General features: G+C 41.4%; 1 non-coding gene across 1 annotated transcript; it reads left to right on the forward strand.

Annotated features, from left to right (window-relative positions):
- Window positions 1-9380: 9380 nt before the first annotated feature.
- Window positions 9381-9487, forward strand: LOC145625804 (small nucleolar RNA R71). Its single transcript, XR_014110706.1, has one exon. It is a non-coding gene; the product is annotated as a small nucleolar RNA R71 (small nucleolar RNA).
- The last annotated feature ends 775 nt before the right edge of the window (window positions 9488-10262 follow it).

Consider the following 10262-nt stretch of genomic DNA (forward strand, 5'->3'; position numbering starts at 1 on the left):
AAAAAAAAAAAAGAGAGAGAGAAGATAATGAATGATAAAACTAAGAAAATGATTTAATTATTTCTTAGATTTTACATTCGGAGGCCATCATTTTTTTAAGGAAATAGTAAATTATTATCCTTTAAATATGAGCAATATGAGAATCATAATTAAAAAATTGATATAGATCTCTATTTCAATCTAAGTGATCAACAAATACCATATTATATTTGATTATTTGAAGGAGTATGTTCGGGTTGATTAATATTCCTAAAATTTGATGAGCATTTTCAATCCAACTTTCTTGTCTTTCTCTTCTACATTTTTCGAAAACAATTCATTTAAAGTAAAATCCTTAGATGATTACCTTGTTGAAGTCAACACCCATGACATTCCATTAATGATTGTTCGTGAATTTTTTGAAATTCTTCATCAACAAACTTGCTTTCTTTTTAACTCTACTGCTTTAATTTCAACATCACATTGTATTTTACTATATTCAGCAGAGTTGAGAGCTTGAACGACCCTCTTTTTAGCGTCATTTACCTCTTCCCCCTTTCGTCTGAAGGGGACCTTAAGCTCGTCAATTCTTAGCATCGTCTGAAAAGATGGGGATAGGCGGTAAGCAGAGTAAGCTAAAAACTCTTTAAAAAAAAGTGATGTCAAAATTAAAGGATTACCTTTGCCAGCAGGCCTTGGATCTTGTCGAAATCCACGACCTGCACATCTGGTATAGAGAGTTTTCTGACCGGGTGACAGTCCTCACCATCCTCTTAGCAAACACCTGCATGTTAGGCGAAGCTGAGGGAGTATCTACACCAAAAGAAGTACTTGGTGAGAAATTAAAGCAGCACATGCGGCACCTGACTCATGCTGGATGCTCTTCGAACCTTCAGGCAAATTGACCCGAGTCATGACTCGCATATAGTCAACCGTCCAAGGGAGTTTGATTCGTGCCTTACCTTGGACGCGGGACTCAGGAGTTTCCCCTTCAGCCCCTACAGCACCGACTGTAGCAGTGAGTGGCTCGCCACCCTTTGATGCCTTTGAGACATCCGGTTGTTTCCCAGCAGATCTCCCCAAGCTTTTGCTTAGAGATTTCATCAAAGCCGGGGTTTTGCCCCCGGTTATAAGACAATCCGGGATAGCTGAAGAGGAAGTCGAAGGGTTCTTTCTGCCCATTTTAAACAGGGTCTTGGTCAACTCATCCCCTGGCCGCTTATTCCCCGCCTGCTTAAACAGCTTGGTGATTGAGCGGAGGATAGACTTGCTTCTGCTCTGCAACTAACAAAATAAAATATACATACGGAATTAAAACCGAAAATTCATAAGTTAAATAGAAGTGATACAGCCGGGTAATTCTTAAGTTGAACAAAGGGGGTACATCCGGCGGTTTACCCCTCCTTTCTTGGCTTCCTTGGCCTCCAAGGCTGCCTTCTTCTCCAAAAGCTGGTCTTTCCTCAAAAGAGTAGCCGATTTAGCAGGCGTCATCTCTGGAGGCACCATGTTCTTCCCTTCGTCTGCAAAAGCAACAACAACAGTTAGTCCAAAAATGAACAAAAAACAAATAAGATATCCATACAGACGACAAATTACGGGGTGTGCTATAAGTCTACCCCGCTTGAACATAGGGCTAAGCGCACAGGCGGAGAGGAAGGCCTCGTTCTTAAAGAAGTCCGGATGGGTTATCCAATTCTTAGGAACAATTATTTGAATCCCGTCCTCTAAGGGCATGGTGGTGGTTTTAAAGAAGCCCGGCTCCATGATTTGCTCGTAAGCCCTAGAAGACATCCAGGGCAGGGCACACTTCTTCTGACAGGGTAAAGTCGTATCCCCTAATAAAAAATAATTACCTAAATCACTAACTACAGTAGATAGGGAAGTAGGGTCGAACTCCACAGGGAAACAAGTCTTTTTAATTCTAATTAATTATTATGCTCTAAATTATCTAAGTAACCAATATTTTGAGGTAAGAATTCTATACTACGAAGAATAAGTTTAGGGAGAAAAGAATAAATAATAAGGAAACCTAGGGTCATAGGTTCACCAATAATTAATATTCCGGGATAGAACGAAGTAATTAATAATTAACAATGCATAGATAACATGATTAACAGGCTCTCGCAATTTATTAATCAACATAGATCTAACAGGCTCTCGCAATTTACTAGACCTGAGTTCCTATTAAAAATAGCCTTTAATATTAAATCAACATTTGCTCGATTCATCAATTCAATATTGCTAAACATTCACAATCAAATTACATCTGCTCGATTCATAATCTAATTGCAAAGAATTAAAACAATTCAATAGGAAATTATCATACAATATCAACAATCAATAATAACAAACTATCCCTTCATATTAATTATGGATCCCCATAAACCCTAGAATTAAACTACTCACTAATCATCATAACTAAATCAATCAAATAAATAATTAAAAGCATAAACAAGAAAACAATTAAAATAACTGAAATTAAAAAGGGAAGAAATTGTACCAAAGTAAATCTGGAATTAATGAAGGAATTAAGAACAAAAGTTTAGAGAGAATTTAAGAGAGAGAAAAATACTAAGTAGAGAGAGAAAGTATAAGAAAAGAGGTAACTAATAATTCCGTACAAATCGTATTTAAACCTTTCCTAAAACACGAATTAAAACTAAACTAATCAGACTCTAGGAAAACACGCGCCCGATCGGGCGAAGGGCCGCCCGATCGGGCCCGCCTTTTTCACAACGCCTATACTGATGTGCCGCGCCCGATCGAGCCTATGCTCACCCAATCGGGCACGCCTCTCCCTTGAGAGTGCCCTTGCGCGCATCTGCCCGATCGGGTGTATGCTTGCCCGATCGGGCCCGATCTTCTTCTTCGAGGCTTGGACTTCGATTGGGCTAGATTTCTCGGCCCAATTCATATTTCCTCTCGGGTCTCGAATACATGGTCCAAATGCCTCGTGATCCCAATTACCGAGCCCTTAATCACCGGCTCTAACCGATCTTGGGCTCCAAAAGTGGTCGTGTCCTTCTAGCTTCCGTAGTCGATCCAATAAGGCCCGGGAAAATGCTCCAAGAGTGTAATTTCCTGTAAAATACAACTAAAACTACGAAAACACTAGAACACACAAATTAGTAATAAAAGTGGCCCGAAAGAGCCAAAAACACTACTAATAACGACCACAGGACGGGGATAAAACACTATATAAACTAAACATATCAAACTCCCCCAAGCCAAACCTTTGCTTGTCCCTAAGCAAAGAGCTCATCAATGAACATATAAAACATACTTCACCCCAATAATCAAATCAAAAACCAACGATTCAAGGTAAAATTAATGAACATGCTTCAACATCAATCAATCTTATTCATCTAATCACCCTTCCTCCCCAACAATTGTCAAATAAAGCAAACCACAAGAACATATAGAATTCAAGACTAGTGCTCACACGCTCAACTCTCATTTATGTGGCGAGTAAAGAATGTACTCGATCGCTCTCCACCCAACCCCTTTAATGTGAACAAATGCCCTCCCAACTCACACTCTCGTGTGTATAAAAACATTGAACGCTCATCCTACTAGTCGACTCGAAATATGCCAAGTCATAAATTGCATTGAAAAACAACACTTTCACATTTACATAACTTCTATGCACAAGGTCGGAAGGTCTTTTAAGCTTGTAATGTAAGGCTAGGGTAAAGGTAGGATAAATTTGGGGCTATGCATTAAGGGAGCCAAATCCTAATAAACCCATGATAAAAAATAATGATCATACACATCTCCAACATAGCCAACTCCAAACAACAATCCACCAAATATACTCCAAACAAAATAAACAATCCCAACACTTACAACAATCACTCATAAAAATATGATAATGTAGAACTTTGAGTGAAAAAAAACAAACTTTGAACTCATTCTTTTTTTTTCTTTTTTTTCTTAGAACAACCTTCAAATAGAACATTTGAACATCAAACATTTTTTTCTTTCTTAGAAGTTCACCTTTTTTTTTTTTCAAATTTCTCACTTTTTTTTTTGAACTTCTTTTTTTTTCATCACACTTTTATTTTCTTAAAAATATACAACTTTTAACTCAACAAAACAAAAATATGATCAAGAATGAATTACTTCTCAAAACCCACCCAAATTGTGCAAATAATGTGCACACTACAAACTCCCTCACCTCACTCACTAATAGCTCCCCCAAGCCAAGCTTGGGACTAGTAGCTAATGGGGCTCATGTAGGCTTATAATGTGGCTAAATAAACAATAAAAGGGCACAAGCAACAACATGGGTAACAAGAAGGGAACAAATGTATCTAATACTTTGAAGGCTACCTAAAAGAATGAACGCCTTCGTCCTCCTCATGTGCATAATAATAAGTCATGAAACACTACTCATAGTTGCAAATCAATACTCAAATTTATTGACATACCAGGAATTATGGAACTATCACACATTTCCTAACCAAATCAACTAGTCAAGCACTATATTCACAAGTAGTTGGGAAAAATTGACGCATGTTTAGGAATCCAAACAATTAGACTTCAAATCATGACCAACAAATCCACAATATTCATCATCAAATACCAAGAATCAAAACAAATTTTCTCAAGTATGGGGCACAGGGAAGTATGATTTACAATTCATTGGAACGTATTTTTGAATTTTTTATTTTTGAATTTTTTTTTTTGTATTTTTCATATATAAGAAAGCAATAAAAACTACACTAGGAAAGCAAATAAAAACTATACTAGAAAGCAAATAAAGAGAGAAAAGGAAGAGAATTACCAAGTGAAAGAACACCCCCCCCAAGCCAAATCAAGCAATGCCCTCATTGACTTGGGAGAGTAGCATACTCCTCATCCTCATCCATCCTTAGAATAGCCCCCGCCGTGGCTAGAACCCGCTCCTCCATGGCTAGAGCCACCACCAACATACCCCGAACCACCTGCATAGTAGTTAGGGTCTACAGTCCCACCCATACCCCCATAAGGAGCATCACCCCCATATCCGTGGACCGAAGAGTAGTCCACGTAAGTACCATACGCACCGGGGTGAGAATACCCTCCTTGGGGGTATTGGAACCAATCGGGAGTAAGTGAATCGGGAGGAATAGCCCCCCGACGGGCGTAATCATCATACATGGGGTAAAGGCCCCTCCCTAGGTTCCTCTCTATAAGACCAACCCGCCCATCTAAGGTGCTTAACCTAGAGTCTAGGTTTTGCATCATGCCCTCAACTCGCCCTTGCCCCATCTCAATGCGGTCTAATTGGCTCCTAAAAGCCGAAAAGTCATATGGGGCATTGGGGTCGACATTGTAATCGACCGAGGAAGTGGGCATGCCATAGGTGAAAGGTGGGGGTGGTTGGTAGTGGGGTGAGTGGTGAATGGGGGATTGGTGGGGTTGTGGTGAGGGGTGAGGTGGTTGAACCTCACCTTGACCATTTATCTCGAAAGTATAAGAGGGTTTCCCCCTCTCAAATTTGGTCAAGGCGGGGTTGGGTAAGGTAAAGGCTTGGTCTCTCCTACCCGATTGTCGGTGGACAATCCACCAAGTATCACTCCCCACCGGTTGCACCCAGTTCAAGCTCCCTAAATAGGGTAGGTCCATGAGGTTCGATCCCACAACTTTCCTATGTCCATCGGGGTTCCAACCTAGGTGTTTCCTAGCAATATGGGTCACTAACCCCCCAAAGTAAATAGGTGCTCTAGACCTACTAGCCTCGGCCGCATTGGCCGCCCTTTGGAAGTGATTGGCTATCCTATGGGGTATGTTCAATTTTTCAGCATTAGGAATTATATAGGATGCCAATAGTTCCAATTCATCTCTCCGAACATTTGCCGGTTCATGCCTCCCAAAAATAGTGAGGCCGAAAAATCTTTGCCAAAGCTTTGGGACGGGATGTTGAATCCACGTCCCTTTGGCATGTTGGAGGTTCACTAAATCCTCCCCAGTTAACCTCTTATAGACCACGGCGGTGTGGTCTTGAGAGGGCTCAATAGATTTATCCGATTTTAAATCAAACAACTTTCCAAATTCTTTTAGAGTTAGTCTCACATCGTTGTTTAATAATCGGAATTGTAAATGAGTGATTAGTGTGTTCATTTTAATAACATTAAAACTTGAGATAAATTCCAATGTTAAATAATCATATGTATCATGGCACATTTGAAAAAAACCACTCATGCCTATACCCTTGAACAATTTTCCACATATTTATCAAGGCCTAACCTAGCTAATGTGGGATGATGAATAAAACGGGTAGAGATTACCTGACGATCGATGAGGTTGACCATCCTAACCCGTTGCTCCTCCGAGGTGATGACAACCTCCTCCCATCCCGGAATTTGAAGATTTGGATTGATTGTTGGTTGTGGTGCACTTGAGCTCTCACCCCTTTGGTTCCTTAAACGCTTTGAGGCCATTGCTTTGTAAAATAGTGGCAAATTTGAGGTTTCTCTCTCTTAGGGTTTGAGAAAATTTGAGAGAAAATGGGGGAAAATTAGTGTAGATTGTAGAGGAGGATGAGGGGAGATGGAATATGTAAGAATTTATGAGTTTGGATGGAAGAATTGGAGGAGATCTTAGATTGAAGTGTAAGTTGAAGGGTTGAAAATGGAGGTTTTAGAGAGAGAAAGTGAAATGAAGAAGATGAAATAAGGAGAAAGTGAGGAAAGAAAGAAGAGAAAAGAAAATAAAAGAGGGACAGACTGATGGCGCGCCCGATCGGGCGAGCCTCGCCCGATCGGGCGAAAGCGGGAAATTCCAGAACTCAAGTTGCGCGCCCGATCGGGCGCGAACGCGAACAAAATTTTCGCCCTTTGCTCGCTCGATCGGGCGAGCTTCGCCCGACATATCTTTTCCTTTTCACTCGATTTTCCAAAAAAAGCGCCCGATCGGGCAAGCTTCGCCCGATCGGGCGAAAATAGTCTCTGAATTCAACCTTGCTTGCGCGCCCGATCGGGCTGTTTTGCCCGATCGGGCGAATTTGCTGTTGATTTCTGGGTTGCTCGCGCGCCCGATCGGGCCCCAGCAGCCCTTTTTCTCCGATTTCTTTTCTTCTTCAAATTTTTTCTAAGTCTTTATACCTGTCAAATTCATACCTGTACAACAACACTTAAAACTGGTGAAATATCGCTCTCCTCGCCTCTCTAAAAAAAAACAAAAATAAGGAAAAAGGAAAAACTAGTCTAGAAAGCATGAAATACGGGTTGCCTCCCGCAAAGCGCTGGTTTATCTAGGTCCCGCACGACCTTCTTACCAAGTACAATATCTAGGACCCTTGGCCTAACGCTTGGTCGGGTGGTTTCTCACCCGGTCTAGCGGTGTTCAGGCTGTGGTTCAGCTTTCTGACATACCCTTTGGGACGCCAAACCACCTTATCTGGTGGATCCTCTTTGAGTTGGATTGGGGGATCTTCAATGCTACGCACTAAAAATCCTTCTTCAATCGAGTGTTGCTTCAAATTGTCATTGTGTTCAACACTTGCAACTCGATCTGGCGGAACACTTATCGTAGGCTCGATTCGCACAACTTGCTTTAACGGTTCCACCTTTTCACCCTCAAAACCAAGACCAACATTGTAGAGTGCTCTTTCTATTGCATCGACTTCCTTCTGCCATTTGTCTATATCATCTGAAAAGGATGCGACACAAGATACCGCCTCCAAGGGATCTTTTTCAAGAGCTTGGGGCTTATTAGAATAATTTACAACCACATTAACACTGAAACATTTCTCCTCAGTCATGGAGCTTTTGGGGGCATTATTCAGATTAAAAATAATTTTATCATCCCCTACTGATAGTGTTAACTTACCACTTCGTACATCTATGACTGCTCCTGCAGTGTTAAGGAATGGTCTACCCAAAATAATTGGGGTTTGCATATCCTCAACCATGTCAAGAACAACAAAGTCTACAGGTATATAAAATTTACCTACTCTAACGGGGACATCCTCTAAAACACCTAAGGAGTATTTGAAAGAGCGGTCGGCCATTTGTAGAGTTATATTGGTGGCTTTTAATTTACCCATATTCAACTTAGAACACACAGATAATGGCATGACGCTAACACTAGCACCCAAATCACATAATGCATTATCAATCAAGAGATTGCCAATATGACAAGGGATAGAAAAACTACCCGGATCTTTTAATTTAGGTGGAGACTTATTCTGAAGTACGGCACTACACTCTGCAGTGAAAGCTACTGTCTCTACCTCACTAATAGACCTTTTTCTCGTCAATATTTCTTTCATAAATTTTGCATATGAGGGGATTTGTGTGATCAATTCAGTAAGGGGAACTGTTACCTTCAAATCTTTTACCACCTCCAGGAACTTACCAAACAGCTTATCCACGTTTGTCTTCAATTGACGATTGGGGAAAGGAAGTTTGATAATTGGCTTTGGAACATTATTATTCTTGTCTGGAGTAGCCACCCTCTCTGGAGTTGTACCCTACAATGTAGAATTAGATATGTTGGTGTTATCCTTTAGCCCTGAAGGGCTATCAACTACATTGTTTGGTTTAATGGAATCAAGATTAGCATTATTTGATAAATTAGGTTCATCAACTTTGGTCATAGAGGGCCCTTCATATTTTGAACCACTCCTTAGAGTAATTGCAAATGCTTGATCCGTAGGCCTAGTAGGCTGTGCCGGCAAGGCTCCCTGTTGGCGGGCTTGTAGAGTAGCGGAGAGTTGCGTAATTTGATTATCCATAATTTTATTATGCGCTATAATTTGATCAATTGTCGCATCTCTGCTCTCCATGTGTTTTTTCATATTAGCCAACATTGCTCTAATTTCCACCAGAGAAGGGTCAGAAGATGGGGAGGGTTGTTGTGGCTTGTTCTTCTGGCTAGCATTGGGATGATAATATTTCTGCTGCTGTGGCGCCTGTGGTTCTTGTGGTGGTGGATTTTGAACATTAGTGCTCCGGTAGGAAAGGTACGGATGATTCCGATACCCAGGATTGTAGGTGTTGGAGTATGGGTTATTCTGCCTATAAGCTTGGAAGGCATTAACTTGCTCCACGGAACTCCTGCAATCTTGCTCCCAATGACCTACAATACCACAATTTTCACAGAAAGCTTCATTAGAATTATTATTAATTGCAGAAACATTAGCTACATTAGCGATGCTCAGATTATCTATTTTTTGGAAAATAGAGGTGAGTTGAGCTTGCAAAAAGGATACAGAGTCGACACTATGCTTCCCCTTGTTAGCAAATCCTCTGGGATTCCCATATTGGGAATTGTGTATCGCCATATCTTCAATAACCTGACCTGCGTCATCAACGTTAAGATTCATGAATCTCCCACTAGCTGGAGAGTCCAAAATTATTCTAGAGGAATTTCCAATGCCGTTATAAAAGGCTTGGATTAACTGCCATTGCGCTAAATTATGGTGAGGGCATTCTCTTTGTAAGTCCTTGAACCTCTCCCAAGCCTCATATAAAGACTCATCGGCTTCTTGGGCAAAGTTCTGAATCGCACTCCGTAGTACTGCTGTTCTCTCTGCAGGATAATACTTGTTATAAAAATTCAACACAAGAGTTTCCCAGTCAGTTATACCAAGTGTAGTTCTATTTAAGCCATTAAACCACAATTTAGCTTTTCCAGTTAGAGAGAAGGGAAAGAGAATCTCCCTGATTTGGTCTTGAGTGACCCCGGCTTGCCTGATGGTGTTGCAATATTGACAATAGTCAGCAATGTGAAGATTCGGGTCTTCACCCTTGGCTCCACTGAATTGCTTCCTCTCTATCATCGTTATAAATTGAGGTTTGATTTCGAATTGAACCCCATCAAGAGCCGGAGTAGGGGTGAGATGTGGAAAATCCGTAAGCTTTGGTTGTGAATAATCACTAAGCTTCTTTGGAGCCGTCATCTCTGATTCTGCGTCTGATGATGCCTCTAAATCGCTAGAATCAGTTGGAGGATCGCGGTGATTATTGTTATTATCACCAGAATCCGCCAGGATTTGCTTGTAAAGATTTTTCTTTTTATGGAAGGAACGTTCGATCTCAGGATCGAATGGGATATAACCTGATCTCAGGATCGAAGGGCCGCCCGATCGGGCCCGCCTTTTCACAACGCCTATACTGATGTGCCGCGCCCGATTGAGCCTACGCTCACCCGATCGGGCGCGCCTCTCCCTTGAGAGTGCCCTTGCGCGCATCCGCCCGATCGGGCGTATGCTTGCCCGATCGGGCCCGGTCTTCTTCTTCGAGGTTTGGACTTCGATTGGGCTAGATTTCTCGGCCCAATTCATATTTCCTCTC

This window comes from Chenopodium album, chromosome 3, assembly GCF_948465745.1.
Source record: "Chenopodium album chromosome 3, dcCheAlbu1.1, whole genome shotgun sequence".
Taxonomy (NCBI): Eukaryota; Viridiplantae; Streptophyta; class Magnoliopsida; order Caryophyllales; family Amaranthaceae; genus Chenopodium; species Chenopodium album.